The sequence below is a fragment of the Corvus hawaiiensis genome, chromosome 14, assembly GCF_020740725.1.
Source record: "Corvus hawaiiensis isolate bCorHaw1 chromosome 14, bCorHaw1.pri.cur, whole genome shotgun sequence".
NCBI classification, from domain to species: Eukaryota; Metazoa; Chordata; class Aves; order Passeriformes; family Corvidae; genus Corvus; species Corvus hawaiiensis.
The window spans coordinates 2,458,850-2,483,089 of NC_063226.1; the positions used below are offsets into that span (position 1 = coordinate 2,458,850).

Below are 24,240 nucleotides of genomic sequence, written 5' to 3' on the forward strand. Positions count from 1 at the left end.
ATGGCGTCATAATCCTCACTATCATCATCATCCCGTTCTGAGGTGAAGAGACTTCAGAAAGTGAATTCTTTCTGAGCTTGAAAAGAGCTGTGACCTCGAGTCCTGGGCTCAGTGGCAGGGTCAGGATTACCCTTCCTTCTATAGTATGAAAACTAAAGTTGTTTAAGCCAGGAGCTCTGTGTTGACCCAGAAAAAGAGTCACAACAAGATCTAAACCCTTCCAATAATTTCAGAATAAAAGACCTGGCAAAAGGGTTAACTCTGGTAAGAAACAAGGCTCTGAGAAAATGGTCAGATGGAAATGTTGCTGTTCCCATCAAACACTACATGTGCTGCTTGTAGAATAAATGGGTTTACTTAGTGTGTATTCCTCACCTCGTTGAAACTAAGAGCAGCAATTCTGTTAAAACCCAACTCTTCTCCTGTCTTCTTTCCAGGTGCTATTAAAAAAAAAAACCCAAAAAACAACAAAACACATTCCCTAAACTGATTGACTTTCATCAAGAGCTCTTTCAATGTCACAGAAATAGATTTCATTGCTGTTGACAGCCTGGCTTGATGCTAAACTTGTATTGAAACCCTACCAACAGGAAAAAGGCTGCTGAGTTGAACATAATGGTCATATTAGGGTTTTTTGCAGTGCCTGTCTCTGTGGTGGATGTGATTTCCTCTATTTTGACCCTGAGAAGCTTTTACAGCAGCTCATTTAAAGTTCGTGTCTCCAAAAGGAAAACAGGGGAAATACAGAAAGCGAAATGATCAACTGTACTTTTATTTCGAGCAGCCCTCCCACCGGCCGTGAGCTCTGCGGGGAGCAGGAGATGGGAAATCAGTGTTGCCCTTAAAACAGAGGAAATGTCTTTTCCAACATAATATCTATGAAGCTCCCCAGCACTCTGCCTCTCTGTAAACGACTCGAAGACAGGAGGCGCAGATTCTAACGACGTGGAGGGTGCCTCTAAATGCCGTCCTCCTCAAGCTTCCCCCGCTCCTGTTTGTTGCTGTGCACTGAGCGTTACGTGGCCTCCTAAGGGGCTGTGAATAATGCACCCATCAGCAACTTTTGCATCTTCTGAAACCATTCCCATTTTCTAAAGCAGTTTGGTTCAGGGCTGTAATTGAAACCATGCACTGAACTGATATTTTTATATGGGCCACTCTGAAAGTCTGTCGCAGACTGAGCGAGCTCTTCCATGTGTTGTGTCATCTTCCTTTTCTACACAGTCTTTGGAAAACCCCCTGGAAACTGTCCAACACCTCAGCTGGAGCTGTGACCATTCCCCACTCTGGTGTTCTCCTTGTGCTCAATCAGCAATCTCTAGCCATGCAAAGCTGGGGAAGGAAATGTGCTCTCTCTCTCAAGAGCTTGGAGTATTTCCTGGATAAAAGTGAAGAAGGGCTATAATCCTTTATTCTGATTCTTTTTCCCCAAAGTCTGGTCAAGGGCAAGTTTCCAGTCAATAAATCTCTCTATACACAGCCTCTCTGTGCTTCTATTTCCCTTGGTGGTGACATCCCCTCAGTGTGTGGGAAGGAGAGGTATCCTAGAACATCTGGAGCTGGAAGGGATCTACAGAGATCATCAAAGTCCAACTCTTGGGCATCTTGGACAGAAAGTCCAAGAGTTGTCCATCGAATACAATTCCATGGCCAGAAAGGAGCACTGGAAACAAAAATATTTAACAGTTCCACCATTGCCTCCCACCTCCTTAAACAACCCTGGTCTGGAAAGGGAAGGACAAACCCAAAATTCTGTGAAATTGTGGCAACATGGGAAAACTTCACAATTTATTGGCATCAGCTGGGTAATGTTTGTTGCTGCAGTTTGCTCACATTTTTTGCCGAAGAAGCAGAACTAAGTTACACTTTTGTCCTTGGCTATGACTTTTTGAGAGTGTGACTCAGGCAAGGTAGGGAATTTGTGTTTAATATTCCACTTTGGTGATGATGTGTGCAAATCTCTTCCCTTAACACCTTTTTAGATATATTTTTTTTTTTTAATTCCTTTTTCCCCTCAATTTGTACAGCTGTAAACTTGTCAAGTGGGATGTGGTTCAAATAGTGTGGAGAAATACAGGAAATTGTTTAAAAATACTTTTAAAATACTGTAATTTGTTACAAATAAGTTGAATTATAAACAGCAAAATTAAGCTTGGTACTAATTTCTCTTGTGTTCCTCCCAGTTGGCAAAAATAGAAAATGGCTAGTCAGCTTTCCCATTGTTTACATAGTTTTGAGTTTTTAATTAACATAATCTGCTTATTGCAATGTAGCTGTTAATTGCAGCCAGTTGAAGGAGAGGGGTACAAATTGCTGTTTATGTAGTAGAAGAAGGAGCCAAATAATTAGGGAAACTGTTTCCCGTATAGAAAATGACAATATTTTCTTTCTTTACACGGAAACATAAATAAATCTGTGACCAACTGTTTAGACACCATTTAAAAAGCCCTGTAGCACGGCGAAGAACTTCAATACATTCAAATTGGTTCATTTCTCCATCAACTTGCCTGAACACATTTTTCTTTTGAACGAAAATGAAGCTTCTGTTAAAGAGAATTCCATGCTCAGTTTTGAGGGGTTAGTGGGGAATCTGTAAAGTCTCACTGATCTGTCCCAAGACTATTCTGCAGCACAGCTCTGAAGGTGCTGCAGCACCAGCTCTGGACTTTAGGCATCTGAGACTAGCTCAAGTTAAGTTTTTGTATAAGAATGAGTGTAAGGGTCTGTAAGTGTTCCAAGACTCTTTTAGTGTCTTAATTATTGGCAATTAAAATGATGACTGCTTAGGCACTGAGCATTTCTATTTATTTTCCTCAAAAATGATGGGGTTTTAGCAAGGAAAAAATAAATCAATGGTTGTGGCAAATATTCATATGATATGCCTGTCTCTAATTTTTATATGTGACTCTGCAGGGGAATCTTAGGCAAAGAACCATTAATTTTGACTTTTTCTGCAAACCTAAGCAACAGAACCAAACCTAATTACAAAACTGAGTTTTGTCCCAGCCATATAATCCACTGTGCAAGTTTTACTCTTCACGCTTGCACTGCAGCCAGATATGGCAAAGGTTATTAAGTATTCTAATCTCATAAAATAAAAAGGAACAAAAAGGGATGCTGTTAAGATGACTTGGTTCTCTTTAAACACAGCAAGCTTTACTTTATGCTAGAATGAACAATGATTAAGAAGGTTTGACTGTATTATTAGAAATCTTTAATTGCAAAACGAGGAGCAGCCATGTATTTTGTGAAATGTAATCGAAATCACTCACAGGAGCAAATTAAATATATTCATGAGTAAAAGTTCCAAATATTTTATCTGTTGGCCTTTGCCATACACTGCAAAATTGGTGCTATTGCATAACTTTAAAAACAACAGTGCTGGAATGTGGGGGCCTGGTTCTGGTTTCACTTACATCTGATGTAGTTTGGAGCTCTGGTTGCAACCCTTAATTGACAATGCTGACAGCTGAGTGGAGGCATCCTTATGGCTCAAAGACTGCCCTTATGCCCACTGATTTCTGAAATGAGTAGCCAGGACAATGGTTATTGATCTTTTCCAAATTACACACTCCATGTGCTTTTCTAGGGTTAGCACCTGAGTCAGGGAAATGGGTGACGAATTGATGGCAGGAATAAATGGCTCCTTGGAAGTAAAATTTATACTTTGAATCTTCCAAATCATTGTTGCCATAATAATTCATTTTATTTTTCTGTAAAATAATGCCAGATATGTTTATATTTTGCCTAAAAGGTACAGTAGACAACATGTCTATTGTCCCAAGCCATATCTAAAAACATTTAGTGCAGATATTGGAGGCACAATATTATTGTTCTCTCCTCCTGGTTTCAGAAAAATAAAGAAATCCAACCTTGTAATATAATGAAGTTAATAAGATAGATTCGGTGTTCCCTGGGCAGAGCCTGAAGCTAAGATCAAAATCTGAATTTGTAACTTATTGAAGAAGTCAGATCCTGTGTCTGAGACTGGTGAGTATCACAAAATGTTTGTTCATGTAGATAGAACATATGTGCATGATGGATTAATGACAGCCTGTGTCCTTGAAATCCTAAAATAAACGTTTCTAACATGGGATATCTCCTTTCTTCAAACAATGTTCCCAGGCTCAGCAATACAGTAACATAAAGTGATATCTGGTGTGCAGCCATGAGCACCAATTGCATGAAAGAGGCTCCATCTGTGTCACAGCCAACAAAGAGAGGGGCTGCAGGTTCGGGAAGAGCCAACAGATAGTGAGGGGGAACCAATTAAAGGTTATTAAATGCTAAGAGCTCTCCTCTGTGTCTGGAGGTTTGATTTTCAAAGTACTGGTGGCTCTGAGAATAATTATTTCCTGTTTGGCCCCTTCATATTTCTGCTGGGAGGTCAGAGCACGTTAAGGAGCAGCTGAAGTTGTCACTCATGAATAAGAGAAAACAATTTTAATGTGTGTTGTCTCCTTCTCAGCTTGCACTGGGGGTTTGTTGCAAATACTCTCCTACAAAAGGGTTCTGTTCCAAAACAGCATATTTAAATCTGTTTTCCCTATTTTTATGCTCTTCTAAAAATAAGTTGGGACAGGTGTCACAGAGAGAAGAATATTTAATCAGGACATAAGGTTTTATACCCCGATTTTTCCTTCATTCCAGCTCTGGGATGGGAGCAGCCTCAGCTGATGCTAAGATCCTGCAGATCTGCCTTACGAGCAGGTCAAAATGTCAACCTTTATGTATTTCTAATATTAGCCATTTCCTCAATTAATTTCCACCTTTTCTTTCTACAGGTTATTATTCCAGGCTTGTTAGTGCTGCCACAGTGAAAAGCTCAATAATTCCGTGCTTTTCCGTGCTCCCCTGGGGCAGTGCCAGGGCCAGGCTGCAGGTGAGAGGTGCAACCAGAGCTCTGGCAGCTGCTGGTGCTGCCATGCCCCACCCTGGGCATGCAGAGCGTTCCAGAGGCCAGCAGGAAGCTCTGCAGAAAAGTTCTCCCGCAGCTTTGGGTGTTTCTGACGCTGCCACGCTGAGGCCAAGTGGTTTCCAGTCTCAGGGAGCTTTTCTGCTGCTGGTGGCTGCACGGGGCTGTTCCTAAAGCTGCTCTCATCTGTGACAGCACACTGGGGTCTGCAGTGAGATTTAACTCGGGCTGATGTTACTGAGGAACGTCCTGATGAGTTGTGTTCAGTAGTCCAGCAGAGCATAATAGAGCCTGAAAAGAACCCTATAATGACCACTAATGCTGTTTTTCAGGAGAAGCAGCTCTCTTATTTACAGCCTGTGGAGAGGGATGATAGAGTGCTTTCAGACAGAAAGCGAAAGAACTCTTAAAACATCGTCATACCCTCAGAATACCACCTTGCCCCCCTTCTCCTGGTTCTTTATGATTGCAATCTCTTTTGAGTGAAAATGCTACAATGAAATATATTATCCCTTTTATTGTAAGGAGAGAGATAGAACACTTACCGAGCAATTTAAGTGATGCAAGTGAACCTAATCACTCCTGAAATCAAAAGAAGTAAAGAGAAAATTCTTTCCCCCCTTCTTTTCCCTGGTAATGAATGCGAATCCTTAGTTTTGGACTCCTTTCACCATTCTGTCTCCACAAATGAGTGTAGACAGGGAATAGATCTTCACACTTCCCCACTGCTCCCAGCTTAGAGATGACACTCCTTTATCCTCTGCTCCATTTCTCTGGTGTGTCACCAACTTTTTAAGTGGTATTGCAGCAGTGGTTATCAATTGGTTCAGACCTCAGAATAGTTCTTCTGTAACTATGCTGATGAAAAAGTAAGCGTGAGGTGGAGAAAGAGCTTGTGTTTTATGGCAGTCGATGTTCCTGACATAACAGCAGAATTCCTTCAATTTTGTCTCAGTTTTTTCTGTCTGCATAAGTGGGTCATTCAGCCTTTTGCGCAACAAATTCTTGGGATCACGGCTGCTCTTCTGCCCCCAGGGTAATTGGTAGGTTAACTATCAACTGGTTAGAGAGAGGGGAATTCCAGCAGGTCAAAACTGCTCGTAAATCAACGCGGTTGAATGCCTTATTTAAGTGAAGATAAGGAGCACACAGGATTTTTGCTGAAGCTGGAACCAGGCATGGGCTTTGTTAGCCCTGTTAGTGCTGGAACCCTCCTGGCTCGTTCTCACAAGCAGAAAATTTTAACAGAGATTGTGAAAAAGTGCAAATATCTTCCTCAGCTGGAGCTTGTTCCTGTGGAAGGCTTTTTGTTTCCTGGGGCTTTGTGGTGAGTGAGGGACAGCCACCAGCAGCCCCTCCCAGGTGGTAAGGAGGTGACAGGGGGTGCATTGGTCAGCTCATTTTGGTTTGCACGCTCAGTAACCTGTGAGAACTGGTGTGAACCACAGCACTGGCAGTTTTGAGCAGATTAAGCAGCACTTGTATAAAAAACTATGAGGCAGCCTTTTGGCAGCTTGCAGGTGAGAAAGAAGCTCTCTGTGCATGTGCACAATACACTGTATTTGATTCATTTACATTGCTAAAGAATCAGCATGTGTTTATTTTACATCTCAAATGAAGGGACCGATTGAGATCCTGTTAATAAGATTTTCTCAAAAACTCAAGGGATTAAGGAAATAGCTGCTTGATGCAGTGGCATCCTTTCAATTCAGATGGATTCTAATGAGGAACAGGAGCATCCAGGAGCACTTATTTTGTTTTATTTTCACTTTTAACATGTCTTGGTAATAAACAAGCCCTGTGAATATACCTGATAAAACAGGGAAATAGGCTCTGTGGCGTTGGGAGTCTTCCTCCCCTTGCAGTGTAGCAGCTGGAAAATTATGATACAACCACAGTGACACAGATACCCCCCATGGAGCACTTTTGCAGCAAGACATGTTAAAAGTAAGAGCAAGAGAAAATGTTGTTATAGGGCCATTGATCTTGTGTTACCTAAAAGGAGTGAATACAGGTGTCGAGCTGACAAGGTGCTAAGCTATCCCAGCCTATGCAAAGCTCAGGACAGAGCAGCGGAAAACAGCCTTATCAGATCTTTGCCCAAATTATGGGGGGAGGGAGGGAGAGCAGGTGACCTTTAGAACCAACAGGACCATAAAAGCTGTCAGGCTCCCTAAAAAAATCAACTCCTGTGAGTGCATTCTCTATGAAAATAGGGATTGAAGTTAAATTTAAAAAAACAATTGCTTTCAAGCATCAAGTGTCCCTGCCAGGTAACACCATGGAGTTTTATTACCTAGTTTGAAAGTCCTAATACAGAGGTTCTGGACCAGAAGTGCTCACACACAATTATCTGTGGGGACTCCAGACACTGCTGATCACCCCAGACCTGCCTGGATGACACAAACCCCGAGCGTGATCTGCAGGGACATTTTGTTTCTATGCTACTCAGTGATAACAATAATAATAATAATAATAATAATAATAATAATGGATTCTTTCCTTCTGCAGTCTGTGTTGATCATGGTTTTTCCACTTTTCCCTTTGTTTTCTCTCTTCCTCCTGTCCCCTGTAGTGTGAAGTCCTTTCCACCACATGTGTTTTCTTGCAGAGGCACAGCAAGTCAGTCCGACTCATCCCTCTTCACCAAACTGGTGGTAAGTCTCAGAATCAGCGATCTTTCTGTTTTGAATAAGGTTTTAAAATATTTAGTCTGAAGCTTGAGTACAGCACTTGTGCCACATTCAGTGTTGACAGTCAGAGTTAGAAGTAGAACAAGCCACTGGTAGAAATAATTTGGAAGCAAAATGACAAATTCTGTCTGGTTTGATTTCTTTTGTTTTCCTACCTATTAATCATTCAGGAACTGACTGAATATTCTCAGAGCATACCTTACTGTCTCTCAAACAGGCAAGATTCTCTTTCTGCCTCCTGCTCAGATGACTTGGTACCATTTGGTGTGATTTTGATGAAAATGTGGAAACTCTTGGCTCACACAACTCTCCTCCTCTCTCCTCTACAGCTGTGCTTGCAAAGGGGATTCTCTGTGGCTGCCAGTGATTTTGAGTTGTTTATCAAGAGACTGGTCTAATCTAATCTAAAAGCTCTCCAGTGAGAGGGAGTTTATATTGCTGCTGTCTGGGAAGAACTGACACTCAAAATCCATATTTGGTTGTTTTATTTACATCTGTCTGGCAGCCCACTGAAGGAAGTGGTTTTGGATGTAATTTTTCAGCCATAGACAAAGGAAAACACACTTTTTTTGGGGGTGGTGAACACAGTTAGCGTCTGTCATGAGAAAAAGAGCTTTCTTTACTTGTTCCTGTCCCTAGCATTAAATATCAGACAGAAAATAAAGAAGGTTCCAGTCAAAGACTGATCAGAGGCGAAACCCAGTGTGAGACCCCCTCCATCACTTGAAATATTCAACATAAATCCAGCTTGTCTGTGGCCATGGGGTAGTGATATCTGTACAGTGTTCAGCCTGAGTAAAAGATGACTTTTATACTAACTCCAGCATTCCAAGTTTTCCATTTATGTCTTCTGTGTGCTTCCCAGATGCTGTGGTTGGGGTTAGGTTTAAGGGTTGTTTTTTTTCTCTTTCCATAAAAATCCATGCTTTCTGGTCAATGAGATTAGGCAAATTGACACTGAATAAAAACTAATTAAATAATGTGATTATAAAGTGTTTATCCTCAGGGAATAGATTACAAAAAAGTGAAAATAAATGATGTCAAAATGCAGTCTGAATAACAATAATAATAAATTATTGAAGCTTTTGGCTGCCAGTAGCCAGCCACCAGCTGAGTCAAGATGCAGCCTCATCTCCTGCCCGTTGCCTTTGAACAGCAGTTATGGATTAAGTCTGACAGTGTGAAAATAAATGGGAGAGTGTAGCTGAAGCCAAGCATTTATCAATCCTGGCTGTACTCCTTGCAAGGCAAGCCTGATACAATTTAATAAGATAACAAAAAGCTTAACAGTGTCTTCAGGATGTCAAAATATGGATTTATGCGCTGTATCCATGCTACTACTCTTAACTTGATGAATTTTAAGCCATCTCAGGATTTGTGTTTAGCATCCACAGGTGTGATAGGAATTATTTTCAGGTACCAAAGTGAATACCTGTGCATGCATATGGCAGAGGTATTCAAAACTGCCAGGTATCATAAAATGGAGGGAAGAACCAGGGAACAGCATCAGGACAACAGGTCTGCTCCCTCATTACAGGTCATGTTGTGCTTTGCATTCTCCAGAAGCTTTGTTTCAAGCAGTTTAGGGATTAAACCTGTGAATGCAGGAAGAGAGAGACACAAAACCAACTCAAAGAACATTTCCTTACCTTTTTTTGTTGCCTTTTGGAACTGGAGATGTTATCATGGACCCTCTTTTCTCTGCTCTTCATTACATTTAAAACGAGCAAACAGGATGCCATCATCAGCAAGGTTATTTTTCTATCCCTCATTTAATATCCTCACTGGTTACCAAAGCTTTGACTCCAGTAACATCCCCCTGAGTGGGTTTGGGCCCTTTTTGTTGAAGAACCCTGTGAATTTTCACAGCGCTGCATGCATAGGCCTGTCTGCTGCCTGTAGCATTTCTCTCCAATGAGAGAAAATCAAACAACTGCAGGTGGGTTTTGTGCCTGTGTGTAATAAATACTATCAAGATATCAATCATTGGTTAAGGTAACCTTTTGGACTACAGAGAAAGAATCCCTGTAGTCTCTCAGTGACTATTTATCATTCTTTTTGAGAGTGATTTTGATCCAAATCGATTCTTTTCTTGTGCTACTCTATTTTTATGCCCTAGTCCATCTTTAATATACACCATGGCACTATCTGTTCTTGGGCGTGCAAGGACTTTGATGAATGTACTCCAGCCGCCACTGTTTTTTCATACCAGGTATCTATTGATTCTTATAATATCAACTTTCACCACTGGCATCATTTGTTAGAATTCCTCTGGTTAGTTTTAAAGGCCATCTGCACTGATACACAACCAATTCAGCTCTTTCCCAGTAGTCCCTTTCAGGATTCTGTGTGGATTCTTTGATCAATCCCATCTGCCCTGCTCGGGAAGGACGTGCCCCAGTTACTCCAGCTCTTCAATGAGGTACTGCAGGACTGGCCCCACAGCTCTCCCAGGTCAGGCCTTTAGACTGAGCACAGAGAAATGAAGTAAGTACGTGACATTCCTGAGCCCAATTTTCAGAGCAGGAGGGGATGTTTAATACAGAGAAGTCAGTAAGTTCTTTTTGTCAGAGAGGAAAGGAATGGTTTTGCCTTGATCTATTTCAGAGATGATCAAAGACCAGATTAAACCGTCTGAAAGCTCTGTTCAGCCGTGCTGCATCTGTGTGCTGGATAACACAGGCTGCCAGGCCTCCTTCCTGCCCCACTGGCAAAGGTGGAGAGCACCTTCACTCAAACCAGCTCCTTTCCCTTGTGATGGTTCCCCCATTCTCATGTTCCCATAACTCCACGCCTAAGAGCTAATTGAATTTATCTGGTAGCAAGTGGGTTTGGGCTGGAGGTGAAATGAAAGAGATGTTGAACAACAGGTGCAGAATTTCCATCCCATGCCAGGGCTGCTTTGCTGGTGGGTGAAGCTCTGCTCCACATCCACTGCCAGGGAAGGAAGGAGCCCAAGGAACAGGGGGGATTCTCAGTGCAGCAAAACCAGATGCAATTCTGCAGCACAGCTTTTCCTGTAGTAGACAACAGCAGCCTTATGCAACAATGAGCACTTTCCTGTTTGGAGACCATCTGAAAAATGCCTTGGGAGCTGCATTAGAAGGATTAACATTTAGTGGAGGGGGTCCAGAGCAGCCACAGCTTTAAATTGTTTTAGAATGAGGCAATGAGCAGCTGTTCTACACGCAGGAACTGCACCTTCCTTTCAGTTCCTCTGTTCCTTGGTTGACTTATAGACTTTTTGGCCTGTTAAAATGTTAGCCCCTGATTAAAATTGTTAGAGTAGGATTTTCCAGTACTGTTTTGTATAATAAATTGTCTGTTATAAACCAGCTTTTTATACCGCCAGCCATTGTGATGATTGCTCCTCTGGAGTTTGATGTATGAGGCATGAGGCTGTATTTCTAAAATCTATTTTAATTCAAGGAAATGAAAATTTTACTCTTGTTAAATGAAATTTTTACTAACTTACAGAAATCTTACTATTTATTAAGGGGTTAGGTCAAGTCTTTCCAATTTAGTAAAAGTGCCAATACATCTTAATGGTATGAGAGCTGATAATTGTCTTTTCTTTATTATATTTATGCAGACTGCAGATGCATTTGTCACTTCATCAAAACACCTTTTTTTGAAAACAAGTTAAAAAAAGGAATGTCATAGATACTAATTCAGTTGCATAGCAATGAGAAAATAAAATTAAAACCAATGAGATCTACAAGTTTTTCATAAGTTCAGTGCTCTTTCCCTTTGCATTCATTATTCAGTGGGTTAAAAAGTTTTCTCCAAAACAGGTGCTGATCTTGTTTTCACTATTGGTGAAGAAATTTCTCCAAAAGAAGACTGTAAAAGCTGTAAGGAGAGCAAAGCTGACCAAAGGTCGAGGACAGTCAGTGCTGGAAAATGGAATTTCTGCAGAAGAAAAGAGAAACACAGGCAAACCAAGATGCTGGACCCATTCAGTACAGTTTGACACTGAATAACAAGCATTAATTACATTAATTAAGTCTCTTTTTTCTTGTGTTATCTGAATGGAGCTATTTATGGATGGCACGCTTAGAAGGAAGCAAACAAAAATATGCTCTATTAACAGGCTTTTCCTTCCTCTTTTCAACCCTTTTAAAGGAGCCAAATCCCGCCAATTCCATTTGGACTGACCTTTGTGTACTTCATTTTACTTTAAAAAAACCCTAAATTCAGTTCACTGGGATTGTAGGCTAAACATTGAGGTGAGCATGGAGAGAGTGCAGCTTTAAAGAATAATGAGCTAACTACATCTAGCTCTGTCTTAAATTATTACTTTAAACCCATCTTTCTCAATGGTGTGAAGTGCTTTCTACCCTGCCTGAAATTCTTTTTTCTTTCCACACAAGAGTAGAAAAGGCAAAAGCGATGGAGGTCCAATATCTCACCTGATGCCTTAATGAAAAATGGATATGGTCAAAGTTCCACCTCTGCCGTGAGAAATATGACAGAAGCTTTTGACAGGGAACAGGCGAGGCAAGGAGCAGGCTGGCCCAGGGGGAGGCACGAGCTGCTGGGGCTCTGGTGACATGTGTGCCCTTGTAGGAAATGTTAGGGACCGTGTTCTCTTGTTACCTGCAAGAAACAGAGCTTGCACTGCATTCCCAGGTCACAGCTCAGAAACCTGCCACCACCCCAGAGAGCCGAGAGGATCTCGGAAGGAAAAGAGGATGTGATGGAGGGTGTTGCAATGACAACCCAGTGCTGTATGTCACGTCCAGGCAGCGAGGCAATGAATGCAGTGTCCTGAGTAACTCAGAGTAAGAGACAACACTACAGCAGGGGAGTGAGAAATTGGAGCTGCAGGAGCAAGGAACAAGAGCCAACACCGAGCATTGTGAGGGAATCAAATGTGCCATGAGATAATTACCTGAGCAGTTTTCAGGTGAATAGAATGCACTGTTCTGCTTCTTGGGAAGTCAGATAATTTAAAGAACATCCGTGAGAAAAGCTCCAGTAACAACGGACTGGCACTTGGACTTTTTTTGTTATTTCAACAATATTAGGCTGAACTAGCACCTCATCACTTCACTGAGCAGTGGCCTATTGTAAGTCACAGATTACAGCTCAGAGAAGAAAAGAAATACAAATAGTAGGATTTATAGAAAGCAAATAGTCATTTTGTCTATTAAGGGAGAGTCAAGCTCAGTGCAAGGGAAGAGTGAAATCAATATGCTGTAACTCATAAATGTAAAGGCAGTAGAGAAGAAATATGAGATGATTTGAAGGTGAACTCACTACAATGATCACTTTATTTTTTAACACAGTAAGTAGTCTATAGTCTATTTCAGTAGTAAAGATGGGAAGTTTATCAAATGTAATAAAACTCTCAGAAATCAGAGCTTTGTGTTGAGTCACAACGCAAATTTTTTTTGGGAAGAACAACTGTCAGCCATGTATCAGATCCTTCACTGTTCTGGATTTCTCTTCCTGTGTGTCTTTCAGTAAGAACCAGATTATTAATAGAGGCTTCTTTGTTTGATTAATCATTAAAAGAATGGCTGTGATTTCCTTTGTTCCCTTCACAGGAATCCATGTAAATGTAGGTATGCAACCTTCCTTCTCACGATTAACAATTTCAGAGGCATGGTCTGTCTGATTATTTAATTTTTTACCCTGAAATGTAAACTTGACAACAAAATTATGCACATTGAGGGACTTTTACTTCAGATTTACTTCAGTCTGATCCTTGGGACTAAATTCCCATTTTCAGCTGGAGTTCCATCATGTGAAGTAAAGCACAATAAGCGGGGAAAGTAAGTTCCTATATGTAAATTTCTTAAAACTGAAATACTTAAAATTAGGTTATTTTAAGGTCTTAAAATAATAAAGACCTTGAGACAAGGTAACCCAAGTAATGAAATAAAGATCTTGAGATCTTAAGCTACTCAGATTCATTGAATTTCATGCTTATTCTTTATTCCAGGTTATCTGCTGTTCATTTCTTTGTGAAGCTGACAGGTCTGAATGATCTGCTTTTAAAGGTAACACTCCAAATTATAATACCAAATTCATATTCATTTTAAACTATCACAAAACATGCTTACAAAACTGTAGCTTCTTGGTCTTGCCTTTGTATGCCTTTTATTTCTTTGCTACAAAGAGGGAGTGAGCAACAGATAAGCAAAAGGTGTTTATTTCTCCCTGAAAAAGACTGCAGGGAAAACCCTGAAATGGCCTTGTCTGTAGAAAGGACCTTTAGACTGTGAAGAGCAGCACAAGACAAAGAATGAATCTGTTTGTCCCTAAGTGCAGTAAAAGCTGAACAAGCTGAGATCAGAAGCTAATCTGTGGTGGCACTTGATGTATCAGTAGCTCATGAGGAATGACGAGTTGGAGGAAAGGCCATGAAGGCACGTGGCAGGTTATCTGAAAAGTGACAGAAATGGGGAAAAAATAAAAAGAAGAAGGAAAAAAAGGAAAAGATACAAAGAGAGGAATAGAGAAAGGTTCCTCGCAGAAGCACTTCAGATGGCTGTCACTGAGCCAAATCTGGACTTGTAAAATCTGCAGGAAGACACTGCAGATGTGAGATGGAGGGCAAAGCTGGGTGGGTGAGGTGTAGCCCATGTGGATACAGAGCTGGGAGGTCCCAGCCCTCTGCTTCTCAGGAGAGAGACCTCAGCAAGGACAATCCTGGGCCCACTTAGCTCATGGTCCTGTCTCTGGGGATCACAAATTGCAGATTCCTCTGGAAGAGGAGCAGAGTCACAGAGACACAGAAAATTCTGTGTGGGAAGGCACCCACAAGGATCACCGTGTCCAGCTCTTAAGTGACCCACACAGGGGGAAGGAAGGGATGGCAAAAGTGACCACAGGGATGCCTTGGGGAGATGCTGGGACATTTGGGGACAAGAGGGGCTGGCTAAGAACTCCCAGCCAAGCCAGACTGCTGATGGATACCTTTTGCCACATTCGGTTTCTCACAAGACTGCAGCTTGAAGAGAAAGTCAGGAGCTCTTTCTGCCTTGTCCCTTTACCAGACCATCCCAGAGGAAAGTGCTGCTCTGTAATTCCCTAAAGAATTGCCCAGGAAAATCAAGGAATGCTAAACTTAGCAAAGATAATGTTTCTGAAAGCTAATGGAGGGAGAAAAAACCCCATCCCAGGAGCAAGGCAGAGTTTTTCACACGCACTGTAAAGCAAAGGGACAGAGATGCACATTTCCTATCGTTGTAGGTCACTCTTCAGTGCTTCATCCTGATGTGAATAGATCCCTCAATAGTTAACTCAGCCAAGGGAGAGTTCAGATCAATCCTCCTCACTCCAGCCATGCCTCCTTCCAAATCAATAATGGCTGATGAATACCTCTGGCAAGCCCAGAACAGACACAATGGAAATCCTGCTCTTTTCCAAAGTGCCTTTGCAAGCCCCTTGGATAAGGGGTGTTTTTCTGCTTCTCTGCTAAATCTCAGCAGTGAAGCTGAATTCCTGATGATGCTCCATTCTGCAGAGGCAGCACTGCACTGCTAACCTGCACCTTTCTGCTCTTGGAGGGCTTAGCAAGAGCTTTTTGAGTTCATTTGAAAATGAATTCAAACTCACGATCTGTGTAGCTTTCATCTTTAATAAAGTCTGGGGTTTTTTTATTTAGACTGCTTTCACAACAGATGCAAAGTTGTTATTCAAAATATCATTCTGATAATTGGATTTTTTTTTAAGTGTAAAGTTCTGTAAGCAGTGCAAGCTATCTGAATTAAAACTGAATTTGTCTGCAAAAACTAGGAAAAATGAAAAAGCTGGAAAGATTAGATGGTTCACATTCATTAATCAAATCCCTTAATTGCACTGAAGTACTAAAAGAAGAATCACTTTTGTTAACTTGAAAGTTACGATGCACTTTTTTGGGAATTCAATCCTTTTTTATGTACATATTCCCAGTAAATCTATGCCTGGTTCTAATCTGCAGCAGCATTGTCCATAATTAAGAATATTTTACAAGAGGCTCTTTCAGAAATCCCCAGTAATTAATAATAAGTATCTCTTTTTTACAGCACATGAATCTACAATAATGAAATAAACCTGAAGTTACAAGCACAGCACTCCAGCCTGTGCAAACAGACTTGGCAGTTCCAAGTACAGATTTATGTCTGGAAGGATGCATTCTCCTTGAAGCTGTTTGTGCAACCTACTTACCAGAAGAAAGAGATTTCCTGGAGATTTCCTTTAATTAGCTGGAACAAGCCATTAGTAAAACAAGCAACTAAAACCAGACGCATACAAGCTCGCATAGTTTATGAAAAAGCAATAATTAAAAATACATCTTAAAATTCAAGAAAGGTGGGACCAGGTTCAGTAACAGCTCTTTCTGTGTGGACAGCAAGGAGAGTCTAGGAAGAGAAAGTTTAGCAGTCTCCCTGGAAAGATAATGGCAGGAGAGGAAATACATCATCCGTGCTAGTGTGGTTTGTGTCTCTGCCCTTCCCAGTTTCTGAAAGCCTCCGTTTATTCCTGGGGCAATTAGGAGTCATCATCACTGCCAATTATATTTTTCACTAAGTGAATGCAATGTCATTTCCAAAAAAATTCTGAATCAGATGAATTTCAAAGTCTGGAATGCAGCAATTTTCCTGTGAGTGTTTCCTGGAGCAGCCACGGCCCGGAGTGATTTGAACACGAAGCACCAGGTCTCTTCCAGGGGATTACAGGAGACAGGGGCTGTGCCCCTTCTCTTACCCATAATGATAATTGTGTGCCTCATTCCTCTCTCCCCAGCTGAAATGCACCCCTGCAGTTCTGCACTGTGCGTATTGACTCAAATGAAGCTTTGTGTAATAAGATTTAAATTGTAATGACTCATTATGTCAACCCTTTTTGCTGGTATTTTACATAGTAAGTGTGCACAGAGTGCAGGGTCCTACTGCAGAAAATCCCAGCAAGTTGACAGTGACAGAGACAAAAAAAAAAAACTACTCTGGAAACTTCTCCCAAAATCTCAGCATGACCAGAGTTCCAAAAGGACGATTTGAGTGGGTGTCCCTATTACAGCCATTATCATCCGCTCAAGATTCTCTCCTGAATCCATCACATTTAGATTTTAGTGGGGCCAGGCTGTCTTCTTTATATGGGCCTCAGGTGAATGATTTCAAAGTATTATTTTTCATGATTGTTTAAACATTTGGCTATGCACACTCACACAGAGAGCTGTTTTCTAATAATCCTTTTATCAGCCTGAAGCTGGAACAACTTTCTTTCTTGCAAGGATCTGTTATTGAGAGTTTCTTATTAGTAACTAGATGCTGACATTGATTTCATTAAAAAATAAGCACAGTCCCGAAGAGCTTTTGATTTCTTTTTTTAATTGCATAACATGTAGAGTATAAACACAAACAGCTTTGCTCAGAACTGTACCTAATTGCTTGAATGAAAATGATTTCTGGATCAGCAGTTTCTCTCATTTTTTTGGTACACATTGGTGGCACGTTACCAAGGCACCTCTAAAACTGCTAAATGTGGCTGGGGCTGAAAGTGATGTGGAAAAATTATTTTTGTGTGCATTGTAGAGTGCTCAAAACCACTAACAAAACCATTGTTTTACAGTACCAAAAGTAATGGCTATTCCGTGCAAAATCAGCTGTAGATAAATACCTTTTCTTCTTACAGTGAAGTAAAAGAATAACTTTGCCTTGAGATACCATTTTGTGTCCAGTGAGTCTAATAGACAAATTTTGTTAATTTGCACCAAAAAAGTAAACTTTGTGGCTCTTTTGTGTCAGCTTTTTAAAGACAGAGGTTAACAAAACTCTTCAAACCCACCAAATTCTCTTCTCTATATGATTCCACATCAATCTACAGAGGACTATTCTCTGGCTGGTTTCTAAATTCTGGTGCTCCCTATTTAAATATCCATAGGAAGTACAAACGCTTCTCTCCTACTCGTTTCTCATCTGAGAATTTAATAGCAACTGTTAAATGACATAATACTATAAGAAAGTAGGTTGGGGAAGTGGGAGGAGGACAAAAAATTGATAAAGAAATGGGAAAGAGAACTGAAGCTTAAAGCTTCTTGTGGTACATCACTGTAGCTCTTATGACTCTTTTTTTACACTCTTGCTTCTCTTCAGAATCCAAATGTTCACAAGGCTGTAATTGAAAGCCAGAGAACTGGTAAATATCAGTATCTAATAGCTGGTGTCCTTCTCCCTGTTCTCCCCTAATGCATATTTCCTGTGAAACGCTGTCAATGAACGAATGACTTCTTATTTCCCCAACTCCTCCTCAGATGTACTTTCTTCATCCTCACAGAAGAATGTTTTGTATTTCAGGATTGGTTGGCTTCTCTTTTTTTTTTGCTGGCAGCCCTTCCTGCTCTCGTTAGTACATGAAAGCCTAATTGTGCTGGGCAGCTCTGTCCTGGCAAGCAACTTTGAAATTATACATGAAATGGAACTAGACATCATTAATTCTACTTTTGTAGGTAAGTTTTTCTCCTGTGAATGATGTTCTTTGCTCCTTACCTAAGAAGATTCTGTATTTTTTTAAGCCTTTTGCACTGTGATATCAATTAAGGTATATAAAATATATTCTTACAACTAATTAGAAATCAGTGAGAAAATCCACCTGAAATTTATAGAAATTAATTCAGAAGAACCAAACAATTAATTTATGCTTAATCCAGTGACTCACTATCCAACTTGTTTCCGCTGTTTATTTTTATATCAGTGTCTTAATTCAGGAGCAGGCAGGGAATATATCCTTATGTTTTACTTCTTTTGCAGAATTAGCTTAAAGGAAAAGAAGAAAACCACCAAAACATAGGATTGCAGACTTGCCATTTTTTTTCCTGAGAGGATCATCAATAATTTAAAATTTCTTCATCTTCAGAATGCCCAGATGAATGCTCTGAGCTATTCAAAGGCTAGAAGCTGAAAGATTATACAGGTGATTCAATAAATCTTGGCAACAACTAAAACAAAAATCATGTTATTTTTTTAAATTTTAAGTATGAGGGATTAATTTTTCTCTCTTTATTTTTCTCTGTATCAACGAATAATTGAAGACATATTGGTATAAAATATAACCATAGCTGAAATGCAAATATATAGGATCATTCCATTTTTACTTTCCTTGGAAAAACAGTTTTTTGCTTTTTCCACTTGGTCCTTTATATTTGAAAGAGCAATATTCCTCAGGTGAGCACTGGTAATTAAGTCAGGTATTCATATTTTTTCTATTACTACTTTTCTTCGTGCTTATTTAAGAACTTTGTTTGCAAAGTTGAATACCCAAGGTTCCTTTTCAACACTTGTATTGATTTTCTTTTGTCTTTTAACAAACAGACACCAACCTGTACTCAACATGGAAAAAATAACAAGCAGGCAGTGCTCAAATAGAAAAATCAACATTTTTATTCATCTAGTAATGAATATTGTGAGCAAGCCAAGATCCAGCTGCAGCCCAATAGAAAAGCAGAGGCCTTTATTTCTCGAGTAGCAATGATATCATCAATAGGTGGGGGGAGAGGGTTTCTAAAAATTAAGAAATAAATTCAAATGGAAGCTCTTTAGGTTTTTCAGCACACATTAATTACTTGAATTCAGGTACCTGTCCCAAAATTGGCTACAAATATGTTAATCCAGCCGGGCACAGAAAATTAGTCTTGATTATGAATTAACATCGTCCCTTCAGTCCAGAGAGTGGAGCCATGAATATGCATCCCAGCCCTTTGTGCACGCCCTGGCAGGAGTACAGATGGCATTTTATCCCCTCACACAGAGTTTGGTGTGCGCCTGTCTGGGAGTTCAGGGGGTGCCAGACCCTCTGGGTGAAGTTGTGTGCTGAGTCCAGAGCTGCTGATGTGTGGGGATGGACAGGGAGGTCCCAAAAGAGAGGGTAAGGAAATGTGGAGAGAGAGCATTTTTTAACTTGGAGAGCAAGAGGCTCAGGGCTGACCTTATCACTTTCCACAGCTCCGTGACAGGAGGGGGCAGCCAGAGGGGTCAGGCTCTGATTCCGGGCAACAAGTGACAGGATGAGAGGACATGGCCTCAGTGTGAGCCAGGGGAGCTTCAGGATGGACATTCGGGGGAATTTCTTCACAGAAAGAACTGTCAAGCTCTGGAAAAAGCTGCCTGGGCAGGTGGTGAAGTCATCGCCCCTGGAGGTGCTTAAGGAAAGCCTGGACGTGGCATTTAGTGCCATGGTCTGGGTGACACAGAGGGGTTGGGTCAAAGGTTGGACTTGATGAACTTAGAGGTCTTTTCCAACCTAATTGATTCTGTGATCCTGTGAAAGCCTTCCAAGGTCTGATGAGCTCTGGGGTCTGCCTGGCTGAACCTGCAAAAATGGGTAAAGCTCCACAGCTGCTGGGTTTGTCCAGAGCCAGCAGCGCACAGTAGCATTAAAAATGGAACCTATCCAAGGAGGTGGTGGCTGCTTTATTCAAACAGAGACCAGCATCACACACACACCCCTGAGCCTCTTCCACACTGACTTGTCACTGTGGCTCTCCAGGTGGCTGGAGTGAGCTGTCTGGGGGAGTGCATGGATGTATAGATATCTGTAATTAATCAGAAAGACTGGATTCTATTAGCAACACCAGCTCAATAAATAATAAGGTTTCATAAATATTAGTTGTGACCTGTGTCTCCCCCAGCTTCATCCTCTACCAGGGAAAAGGGAATTTAGAGTACTTTAGCAGGTTTTTCTACCTGGGAAAGACAAAGGATGAACCCCCTCAACGGGCTCTGCTAACATGGCTGCAGAAAAGACCCCTCTCACTGAGAGAACTTCATTTCCTGACCGTGCCCGTCCATTACCAGCAATAAACACTTAGGATTTGGTTTTAGAAAGAGCTTTATGAGCCTCCAGTTCATGTTAAGATTAAAAGGGTCATATTCTTTTGTGTTGATACAGTGCAAAGGATTCTGATTTGGCTTTGCGGTATTTTTTCTTTTTTAAATCTTTGCCTGAATCAGAAGGAAGGCTGGATCATCACTGGATATAATGCATTATCATTAACTTCCTGAAGCAATTTCTCTTGTACAATTTTGCTAGCCCAGGCATTCTAGCTTTTAGTTTAATTGAGTTTGTTGATAAATCTGTCACGACATGCTTTCTATATATGATCTTCCTATAAAAAAATTATTTCTACAGAATAAAAATCATTCCATGAATGGGATTAGAACAAGGCTTGCACATTGTTTAATCATGTATTCAATTGGTGTCTAACAAGCAGTAGGAATGACTTAGATTGACCCTCTGTTCATTTATGACTTTCCCATTAACATTTGCAAAATAGGCAATGAGAAAAAAACATATGTTGAAATCACACAGTTCAGCCAATGCTTTCATTAAATATTACCAACTACTTTCCCTGTTGAAATGGAATATTCTCACTCAATCAATGAATCCAGTAAATAAATGTACAACTGCCTGTGGTGTCTTTTGCATTAGAATTTCAGTTTCCATGCTTGTCCCCAAGGCCAAGAGAGAGCACGACTTCCTGTTGCCGATGTTTTGTGTTTCATCAGGTTGTGTCTCAGTATATCCACGTCACTTTAGGTCTGAGCAGATGTGACAGAAGGGAACAGACTACCCTGAGCTGCTGCAATGTCAGCGCCTGCACCAGGAAGACTGGAAAATGCAGTGCTGGAAGTGCAGTGACTGGGAAGCAGAAAAACAACAGAGTAAGAGTTAATATTCTGACAGGAAGTCAAATAAATGGAGTGCACACACGACTTCATTGCAAGAAAAAGAAAACAAACAAAAAAATGAACCCTGTTACTATCATGAGAATAATAATGATTTGCTATTGTTTTGTTTTGGCAGTAAGCAATTATCACCTTCTGCAGGACTGAGGCACACTGTGACTACGTTGTGCATAAGTAGAGAGGAAATAGTGACTACAGGTGTTACTGCATTTAACACATTTTATTCCTGCATGCAGTTTTATGGATTTCAAAAGTGGGATCAATTCTCCCTCCCTGAATTCTGATTACAATAATTGTTTTATTTCTTTCTTTTCAAATGAGAATGCTACTGGCTTCCTTTGGCATATTTCTTGATAATATGACTGCTTTGGTTATTGCAGTGGTACGTTTCATGTCTCTGACCACAGTACAAGATGTTTCATTTACTTAAAGCTTTCTTGATGTTATCGAACTGAGAAAATTTACTTTGGTAGCCCTGAAAGCAATTCCAGGAATAAGACTTGATCCTTCACTCAATTATCTGTCCACATTCCATCAAACATCTGTAACAAGGCTAAACAAAATGTAAGGACACCCAGGCCTTAGATCAGCCAGGAAACGTTATCTTGGAATTGACTTTTTTCCTCCTAATGTAACAAGAATTATTGCCAGCAAGTCTCTTGGCTGCATGGAAGCCAGGCTCGCCTTTGTGATTGCCAAGCTGTTTTACACACTCAATTATCTGTCATTTTAATTTCACTATATTTCACGAAAAATGCAGAGGAGGACTCACATCTCAGCAGAGGATGCAATACCAGTGTGGTCATGCAGAACAGCTTTGTCCTTAAAAGTTATTAGAGCCAGTCAGTGGGAGAAGGGAAATAAAATTAGGTCGTCTTAATTCAAAGCTCTATTTTATTTTCATTGTCATTTGGCTTTTTGTAATCATCAGCCTTATCCAACCATCACACTTGGATTATCTCTTTCACTTGATCTTGCAAACATGGAAAAGCTTACCTTTGGGAGTTTTTAGCTAGTGAGCTCCTCAAATTTTTCAAGCCAACTTTTTCACCTTCCTTTTCACGTTGAGTAATTTGGAAAAAGATATAGAAATGGGGGAAAAGAAAATACAGAGTTACCATACTTTTTATGTTAGCAAATGAAGGACTTAATGTTAAAATTGGTATGAAAGAAGAGACATCCAGTTACAAACCTGGTGCTCAGTATTTATGACAATTTCTGAGACATTTTTAGCATAGCCTGAAACCAGAATGGCAGATTATCTTCTGACAGGAGCAGTGCAGCCAGGTGTGCCCACGTGCATCTGTAAGCACAGCAATGCATGTGACAGCACAGGAGGCAGGGGGAGAGGGAGTGTAAGTGCCTGGACAAGTGGGATGCAGTGAATAACCTCAAGGGTTAAAGCGCATCAGATCCTTACGGCAAATGACACCGGCCCGCCATCAATCCCTCTGTGCCTTCCGTGAAGGAGCTCTCTCACTGAGCATTCAAGGACAAAATGAAGAGGGTTTGTTGTCTGGGTTTTTTTTTTTACCTTCAGGTTACAGTATACAGGCATGAAGGAAATCCAGGCTGCCTGCAAGTTCTGCCTGCTGCTTTGGTGCATGGTCAACTCCAACGCTCCCCTCCCTCTTTGGGTACATAACAGGAGGTGACAGACCTGAAATAAAAGCCCACATTAAGCGAAAAGGTTCAAAAATTTGTTGGTTTAGGGAAGATATGGAGGGTGAGTGGGGAAAAGAAAGGCAGACCGGATAATCTAAGCAATATGAATAAAATTGATAGCTAGTACAAGGAAAAAGAATGTGAGAGAATTTAAAAGGGGAAAAAAAAGACTGCAATTAAACAACTCTTGATGTTTCCTTCATCAATACAGAAATCTGTGTTTATTCAGAAATATTTCTGAGGAAACAGTGAACCTAACAATGCTATTTTTTCCTAGCAGAAGGAATTTATGACATACTTTGCCCCATCCTCCCCAAACATAAACCCCTTTCTGGATAAAAAGAGTAAAACTTGTAACTCTGAGATTTTTTTAATATTTTAAAACATATGAGTCCATCCATGGGAGCTTCTTTTCCTTTTTTCAGCAGCTTTACAATGGCTTGGTTTCATTTCTGAAGAAGAAATTATCCAGGCCTCGAGACAAAGATGTTCAAAGCCATGTTTTTGATCATTTAAACATCAATACCACTGGCTACACAGAAACTATTCATAATCCTTTCCCAGGGTTGGCAGGAAGCAAAGATAAATATTTTTCACAGCAGTGATATCCATTAAGACTCTTGCCTCCCAAAGGCAGGATCATGTTTTTGGACTTGTCCTGTCCCAAACGGATCTGGTCCCTGTCAGCCTCAAAAAGAAACCAGGAAGGTCTCCTGTGGTCTCAGTTATGTGACTGTAGATGTTATGGTTGATATTCTCAGTGTAAAAATGTCATGAAGCTTCATGGGGGGGAAATACTTCATTTTTCCTCCCTACATGTGGGGTCCTAGCCTTGCTTGCTTGTTCCAGCCCTTCACCCATGGTCAACAATTAGTTTGTCTGGGACAAAGCTATTAACTGACCCTGTTTAATGTCTGGGTAAGGAACAATCAGGTCTGCATATGCGCAAGGCCAATCCCAATCAGAAATGTTTGGAACTTCAAGTGAAATGTCTCTGCATTTAATGAAATACCCCAAGAGCTTCAGTAAGTATGATGGGTAATAGTCCTATAAAGAGATAATTTTCCTTGTTCCTTGGTTTCACTTAGCAAAGACAGAGGAACCGGAGCAGGAACGCTTCACGCAGCATTTATTTCTCTCATGTGAGTGGTTTAAATTCCTCCATTTCTAAAATCAGGAGATACAAAATGGAGCAAGCTCTGCGAATTTATTATCCAGCATTTCCTGCTTGTCCATGGAATGTCACTGTGCACCCATCTGTGTTTCCCCCATTAATTTAATAATGTCCATG

General features: G+C 40.7%; 1 long non-coding RNA gene across 1 annotated transcript; it reads left to right on the forward strand.

Moving 5' to 3' along the window:
- Positions 1-171: 171 nt before the first annotated feature.
- LOC125333436 lies at positions 172-18,390 on the forward strand. The gene is made up of 5 exons (XR_007206856.1): positions 172-1,910; positions 4,785-4,882; positions 7,491-7,572; positions 15,627-18,049; positions 18,351-18,390. It is a non-coding gene; the product is annotated as an uncharacterized LOC125333436 (long non-coding RNA).
- The last annotated feature ends 5,850 nt before the right edge of the window (positions 18,391-24,240 follow it).